The 8,677-nt window shown below is 43.5% G+C and overlaps 1 pseudogene; it reads right to left on the bottom strand.

The window, feature by feature from the left end:
- Positions 1-464: 464 nt before the first annotated feature.
- LOC147882328 (flavonoid 3',5'-hydroxylase 2 pseudogene) lies at positions 465-4,092 on the bottom strand (annotated as a pseudogene).
- Positions 4,093-8,677: the final 4,585 nt, after the last annotated feature.

Raw genomic sequence — 8,677 nt, 5'->3', positions numbered from 1 at the left:
TTCACATCTAGTGATATATGAGCAACTAAAAAAGCACATATAGAAGAGTGTGGCTAATATATAGGCTTGGACATTTAACAATGCTCTGATGATATATCACTTCACATAGCATATGTGTGTCTAGTCCCTTGGAAAGAAAAGGCTCGCTTCTAGTAATATATGAGCGACCAACAAAGAGATAGGATATATATATTGTTGTATTCACAGCACTTTGAGTACATTTCTTGCATCATGTCTACTACTATCGATCTCAATTTGTAGGCATCTCCTATGTTAGACAATTCCAACTATGACACATGGAAATACAAAGTACAAAAAGAAGTGCACATAGAGTTACTCTTTGGAGACTCAGCCACGAGTAGTTTTGATACTATTTGAGCATAGTAGTGTTTAGCTACACATTATTTAGGTGCCATTGACGAGTATAGAGAGGTACCGACGGTGGCAAGGATCATCCCTAGAGATCATAGAAGAGAGGTGGGTAATTCTGGTGTTGCGCCATAGAGATGAAGAGGCAACCGTGGCGTAGCCATGGCCAGAAGAGGCTTTTCCTTCACCAAAACCATACCATAGGTCTCTGACATATCGAGTTCCATGTTCGATCCATCCTCAGACTTTGGAAGCTGCCAATCGAAACCATGCAGAAGATTGGCCAGCATCACTTGCACATTCAACAGGCCTAGCGTCCACCCCGGGCATCCCCTCCTTCCTGCACCGAACGGCAGCAGCTGAAATTGCGGGCCACGCACATCTATGTCGCTGTGTAGGAACCTCTCGGGCCAAAATTCCAAGGGCTTGTCCCATGCAGTTGGGTCTCTGCCTACCGCCCATATGTTCACAACTGCGCGTGTCTTTGTGGGAATGTTGTAACCAGCTATATCGCAAGGTTTTGTCGACACATGCGGTACTACTAACGGTAAAACTGGGTGTAATCTCATGGTCTCCTTCACGACTGCTCGTAAATAAGGCAATCGAGAGAGATCAGACTCTTCAAGACGTCGCTCTTTTCCTATTGCATCATCCACTTCCGCCTGGACCTTCTTCATGACGGTTGGGTACTTCAAAAGTTCAGAAAGCGCCCATTCAACTGTTACGGACGATGTGTCTGTTCCACCTGAATAGACATCCTAAACACACATAGCGCACATGTGACGTAGATTACTTTCAGCAGCACAAAGGTCTCCCAATGGTAAAAACCGCAAAGACGTGTGGAAGCTATCTTGTTACCGTCAAAACCGCCCTAATATTGTCGTCTGTAATCGGCAGGTCTCCCCGGTTCTCCTGGGCGAGTGACAGCAGCAGGTCCAGAAAGTCCTGTCGATCTCCCGAGTCCACTTTCTAGATTACATAACTGCCTTAGTCTCTTAGAGACCAAAACATTACATCCAGTGAGGAATTGGTACAACTCAGTTTTCAGCCAGTGTAGCTTATTGCATTAACAGTTTTTAGGGAGCCAAAGGAGGATACGATGGAGAGGCCGAAGACCACCATGCACATTGCCAGGACTCAGTTAATCAGTCCCCTAGCAAGTCGAGAGTACTCTGCTTTGAAAATATTGAGGGCTTCATCGACATCTAGGGGGAACCCATATATCATAGCCATAAAGAGGCCCTCTGTGAGCATGTTATCCAAGGTGATGACATTCAGATGTGTGGGGAGTCTCTCATGTGGGAACGAAGAGTCTCCACTAGTGCGAGCATTTCTATTCCACGTGAGTGCAACACAATCAGCTTATATGAGAAGGTAGATATTATTGGAATCGTAGAGCATCGAGGGGGGGACCAACTAGGCATGCTGAAGATGAGTGGGTGAGCTGACGAGAGTTAGAGGAGGGAGCGTGGAGCGAAGTAGAGTAGGGGCAAAAAAGAGATAGAGGATAGAAAAGGGCTGTGGAGCAAAGTAGCAGAGCATGGGCAGATTAGAGCAACGTAGTAAAATGCCAAATGCCGCGGATCTTATACATATATAAAATTTGAGCCACCATGGTGGCTGGAGCCTGGGGTTCCATCCATATTAATTTTAGGCAACTGCGGTGGAATCCCCCAGATGGGGGCTAGTAATCATGAAGAAGACACCATGTGGTGCCACTCCAGTGGCGGCTAGTAATTAACTTAGCCACGACAGACATGGTTGATGAGAGCTAGCATCACTGGGTAGAAATTCTCATTACCATGTCTAATCACTCATTACCATGTCTAATAACTCATTACCGTGCACTCTAGTTCTCTACTAAGCATGTGATCCTCGTTTTACTGCACTCGTAGTGATTATGCATGCTAAAGCACGGTGGTGGGTGAGTGATGGCACGATGGAATCATAGCCACGCAGACATGGCTGATGACAGTCACCACCATCGGGTAGTAATTCCCACAAAAGTAAATCATGAAGCCTAATCACCTCTAATCCTTCATGATTACCATAATTTATTGCACTCGTAGTAATCATGCATGCAAGCTCGGTGGCAACTAGAAGCTGAGTAATTGTGGGCCATTGCGATGGCTGGTAATTAACTGACAGCCTGGTGGATCTTAGCCACCACCACAAATGTAGCTGGGAATCTTAGATGCCACCACCTCTAATCATTCATTACCATGCAATTTTGTATGCCGCCTTGAATTATTCAAAATTTGGGCCAACCACCATGGTGGCTCTCACCTTGACAGTAGTCGGGCTACAACCATTGCGGTGGCTCTCACCTTGATAGTGTAGTCAGCTATTCCATTCCCTTAACTATTCCTCTTATATCCCTCTCAAAGGTTTGGTTCTCCCTTGCAATCTCAAGCCTCCACTATTCCATTTCCTTCATTGCTTCATCTTCTATCCCTAGACTTGACCATTTCTTTCTTTCGTGCACTCTTCTTGCAAATTCTATCCCCTCTCATGGAACCTACACAGTCCGAGAGATCCTCACACAATCTTTCCTCCCCCTTTGCGGCATAGTGCTAGAGCCCCTCCTCCCCTCATCTTGAAATCATGACATATGGGAGCTCCTCTCTCGCTATTCAAAAGCCCAATTTGGACGCTCTCCAAAACTTCACCAGGATGGTGTAGGAGGTGAATGTGAAGGAGGGGCAACTAGCCTGTCAAGATCACAAGATTGCCATCAATGAAAGTGTGATTGAAAAGGCTCTAGGAATTTCTAGAGGCAGTATGCAAGCACACTTTTTTGAGAAGCAGTGGAAGAGACAAGATATTCTAGATGTATACCCCAACACTTAGATTACTAAAGATGGTGGAGTCAAGATTTTGAGCTTGCCAATAGACCTCCAAGATGTATTGAAGAAGACAATTCACTTCTTTCCTGATACAAGAGGAACCTGCAAGTTCTAACAGGTTCAAGCAGTAGTAGAGCAGCTGAAAGGACGTGATGTTTCTTTCTCAAGGGCGATCTCCAAGAGCATGTTAACCACCTTGAAGAATTGCATGGAAATCCGAATTGTCATATCTGTTCATTGGAGTTGCAATGCACCTAATGGCATCCACCCTGAAAGGGATTTTTTAGCAATACAAAAAGTAGATGTCTCAGAAGGTGACTTTTCAACAAGAGAAAGCCACCAATGCAGCAAAGGCAACGCAACTTGAGAAAAGCCTCAGGGAAGGTGAGCGAAGGTAGAGGAGGCATAAGCGAGGGCCGTGCAGGCACAAGAGCAAGCTGAGGCCACCACAAAATTGGTCAACATGGAAAGGCATAGAAGAGAAGAAGCAAAGAAGTGCATGAAGGAGCTCCGAGATGGGCTCAAAGAAGTGAGAAATGACGGGGACATGGCAGACAAGGAGCTAGAAAAGATGTGAAAGGATCTTGAAGATCAGAGAGCCGAAAAGGAGAGTCTTTACAAATGGCTCTACAACATGTAGAACTCATTGAACATTGAAAAAGACCAGATGATGGAGGAGCTGAAAAGGGAGAATGCCAAAACCAAAAACGTGATGCAGGAACTACGAGAAAGCTTCAAGGCTAGGAAGGATGGTATAGAGAGTAGCTAGGGTGGAGAAGACAATGAGGCAGCTTCCCAGGCTAGGAAGGATGCAGAGAGTAGCCACCATGGTGGAGCAAGTTCCAACCATAGCATTGGAGAACTTTGCAACAGCCATGGTGAGGGTTGTCTTTTCAAAACACTGTTGGAAGTTGAAAGAGCAACCTATAATACCCTGCAAGAAGATCACGATAGATGTTTGCACAAGCTTGCCATGGATTTCGACAATTATGAAAAGTAGTCCGTCGCCCTACGAGATGTCCAAACTAGAGTGGAAGTCTTGGAAACCGTTCATGAAGAAGTTTTTTTGGAATTTATGAAAGTTCAACAGATGCTGAGGGATTCTAATGCAACTGTTGCAAAGAGTGAGCAAAAAGTGGAGTAGATGAAAGAAAACATCAGCAACCTTAGGATGAGGGAGGAAGGAATCAAGAAGCAAATTCATCATGTATAGAGCAAGACTATGGTATTGACGGCTGCAATAGTTAAATCGGATGCCTATCCTGCTACGCAACAAGGTCCAAAATGCATGGTCTGCCATACCCGCATCATAGATGACTGTTGTATCCGATGGCCTACATGCTACCACCCTATGCAGGTTTTTTGCTTTGGAGTGTGGGTGCATACACAATCCTATGTAGAGAATGCCATTTGCCATTGCCCGAGATCAAATGTGGCTACCTGCTATAGCTATCTACTACGAGAAAGTAGATGTTGCAGCTCAATTTGCCATTTGGGCAAAAGATCTTAAAGACAAGGAGTTCAAATTGAAAAAGGCCAAGACCGAACCTAACTCCAAGGAAAAGGAGCCTGAAGGGAGGAACTAGCCCCTTCCGAAAAGGAGCAAGAAGGGCCGAGCCTGTAACCAGGAAGCTCAAATCAAGGAAAGAGGAAGCGGCATGAAGGGAAGGAGTCTTTGAGATTGTAATCTATGTGTAATCTATTGAATTGTTAATCTTCTCCAGAGTTTACTTGGGCAATATTTTCTCTGCTGTGACTAGATAGTGTCCTTTGATCCATGCCAGCGCGGTGATAATAATGAGATGAAAGATTTTGATTAGATCACTAATGTGAGACTGAAAGATTTTGATTGGTGAACTATTATACCACGAAAGATTTCAATTAGACAACTAATGTGAGATGAAAGATTTAGATTAGACAACTAACATAAGACTGAAGAATGAGAAGGTCGGGCTCAATGAACTCTCTCCCTATTTAAGTGCAGTACAGACACAACTAAGAGCCCATTACGAAATCTAGCCCCAAAACACTATACACCGATCCAAACTCTGTACACCAATACACTTATTGCGAATGTGTGGCATACCCAAAAGACTTTGGAATGCATTTGTTCTATTTGAAAACGATGTTGGATGGCATCCTTGCAAAAACAGACCCATAGAAGAAGGATGAAAATAGTTGCAAGGAGGACATGCTTCGGTGGTGTGTGTATTACTTGGAGTCGGCACAGATGGTGATTATTAATTTCCCTGGCTATTGTTTTCTTTGCTCCTTTAAGGTTCTTGTCAGGCTCATGATGTAGGTTTCTTTTGGCATGACATGATTGAGGCTCGAACATGTATAGAGCACAAAGAGCAAGATGAAGAGGACCCCCAATGAAAGGAGGAGTTACTATGGGTGTATAAGTCAATAGAGTTAAGCAAGCAGTGTGTGATTTGAGTGTATGAAGAGGTCTGCCATAGTGCAGCAGATTGGGATCGAGAGCTAGGAGATGCTTCCTATAGGGAGGTTGATAAGATAGTTGGGAGTCTGGAATTTCCTTGAAATAATAAAAATCTTGCAGACGTTTCTTGAACTTGTGGATATTCTCATGGTGCTTGTAATACCTGATTTTGTATCGACCTACTTCCATGTTAGTACTTAAATGCTTTAAGTAGCCCGGTGGTTGTAATCTGATGGTTAACGATAACCAGTCTAAAGGGCACTAGCATAGTGCAACAAATTTTATGATAGCATGGCAGTAGTGTAGGGATAGCACGGTAGTAGTGCAGGATCAGTGCAAGATAAGTTATCGCTAGCGTGATGTTTGGTTGCACTAGAATATGAATAGTCACCAGCGTGGTGATTTGCTTCTATTATTACAGGATGAATGGATTTGTTATGGGAAACCAATGTGGTGGTTGTTGGGATATACTACAAGCAAGCATGGGATGAAATCTGACGGTAAACAAAACAATAAACAATCTAAAGGACACTGTTTTAGTATAGCACTGTGCAACAAATTTTAGGATAGCATAGTAGTAGTGTAGGGATAGCACGGTAGTAGTACAGGATAAGTTATCACCAGCATGGTGGTTGGTTTGCACTAGGATATGAACAGCCAGATATGAACAGCCACTAGCATGATGGTTTGCTTCTATTATTACAAGATGAATGGATTTGTTATGGGAAACCAGCATGCTGGTTGTTGGGATATACTAAAAACAAGCATGGGTTTTACCATTTGGGATTTACAAAAATAATTTAATAAAACCAGCACGGTGGTTTTTTAGTATATAAGAAGCAATCTCAATACAAATTCCATTTTGTAGGACAAGTGGACATATTGTTTCCCTGGAATGAGACTACATACAGTTTCATAGTACTATCTCAATCGCTCATTCACCACTCCAAGACACCCCAAGATGTGCTCATGCGTGTCTAAATCCAATTTGAAGACACTCTTGCTCTTCTTTCGTTGTGGCATAGGTTGCATCTGGATCTTAATAGCTATTACTAGATGAGAGTAGACACATGTCTGTGGACTCTTATGTAGCAGTTCATTATTGCGGCCTCTCTTGGATGTTTTTTTGTACCAAAAAAATCCGACTAATACATCCCACTTCTCATAGGTTGTTCCCCCACTATATTTAAATGTTTCCTCAACCTTGTACTTAGGTTTTGTGCATAGCTATAGAAAGTATGGGTCATCCTCATTCTCCCCAGAATCTGCGACAACTGCAAAGTTATCCCCTCTTCGAGACAATCAACAAGGTCATCGAGACTCTCCCCAAACTGTGGTGAGTCATTTGTCTCTCCATTGTTTGTCACTCCATCTAAATGTAAAGGGGAAATTTGAACTCGCTCCCATGTCTTCATAGTTGCAACGTTCTCATAATCGTAATGATCCCCTATGATGCACCCACTGCAAAAACAAGAAAGTTTTCTGATTTTAATCAGTTGGTTGTTTAAAAACTCCCATATGCTGTGCAGACCACGAACTCCTTTAATTTTCTCGCAATCGTGTCGATTTCTCCTTGTTGAGATATCGAGCTCCACTCGTGATATGCCAGAGTGACCGTTGTGCATTTATGTCACCGACTTGTTAGCTGCAGATGCGGTTGGTACACCGCCCACGAATAATAGCTGGATGACAGCTATCCTTATCTACTCTAGTTCGTGGCTCAGTTAGTATGCCACCTTAGTTAGCTGAGTTTGGTTTTGAGACCCACATATAGGGTTCTTCTATTTTCTTCGTACTAGAGTTCTTTTGGCTTTCACAACTAAGAAGAGGAAAACTGTTTTCAGCCTCCTCCTTTGTATGTATTCCCCCATTGTGTATGTGAGAAAGCAGCAAGTGAGACTCCTTCCCTCTCTCCCACTATCTTCACATGGTATCAGAGCCTGGTTCGTGGTAAGGAGCTCAAGAAAGCAAACCAAGTTCGCGGTGTCCTGGTGAGAGGACTAGTGTTGCTTTCCTTTTTCGAGTTTGGGAGCAAATCTCTACAGGTAGCACAGCCGGAAGTGCAAGAGTGCACTGTCTCAGATTGAGACACCCTTCGCGGTGTGGCGAGAGGGTAGTATATGCTGCAGGTGTGGGTGAAGCCCTCAGTGACTTTATTTTTCTGATTCGAGGACATTTCGGGGCCCATTTTGAAGGCGGAAGTTCTTCATAGGCACTCAAAAAAAGGCCCTGTTTTTGATGTGTGACCACTGCTCTGCTGGTCGATGAAAAGTTGCCGTAGAAATTGCATCGTATGCCTGCGCGTAGAGATATTGGGAGTTGCAGAATCATCCTTGTTGCCCGTTGATGCAAAATCGTCACTAGGAAGTGATTGTGTGGTCAAATACCACTTTCGTCAGTTTTGCAGATTTGCCCGTGTGAGGCAAAAGCTGTGTTTTTTGTAGTAACAGAATATTTTGCAGTGTTCTATAATGGCGTCTGATTCTCTTTCACAGATTGTCACTAAAAAGCTTGAGAAGAACAACTTCCAGGCATGGAAGTTTAGAATGACGAATTTCCTTATGGGAAAAGGCTATTGGGAGTTCATTACAGGAAATGAAGAGGAACCAGTTCTTCCTAATGTTCCCAATCAATAGGAAATGCAGGCATTTAAAGGATGGCATGAGAGAGCCAGAAAAGTTATGTATTGGCTTTCTATCAGTATTTTGGATTCTATGATTGTGCATATTCAGGATGCAAGTATGCCAAAGGAGGCATGGGATACTTTGGCAAAAATGTACAGCACAAACACGCAAGCCAGGAAAATGCAGCTCAAGCAGGAGTTGCACAATGTGCAGAGAGAAAATATGAGCATCAATGACTACCACATGAAGGTGAAGAAAATTGCAGATGCACTTGCTTCCATTTGGTCTCGCTAGTGGAAGATGATGACCTAGTTTCTGTGACCTTGAATGGTCTAGGAAAGGATTATGCATAGTTCCGGACATCCATTGCCGTCCGTGAAAAATTTCCTGATTTT

Source organism: Dipteris shenzhenensis, chromosome 29, assembly GCF_047967505.1.
Source record: "Dipteris shenzhenensis isolate YYH24624 ecotype China chromosome 29, Dip_SZ_1.0, whole genome shotgun sequence".
Lineage (NCBI taxonomy): Eukaryota > Viridiplantae > Streptophyta > Polypodiopsida > Gleicheniales > Dipteridaceae > Dipteris > Dipteris shenzhenensis.
This window is presented reverse-complemented; position numbering and strand designations above follow the sequence as displayed.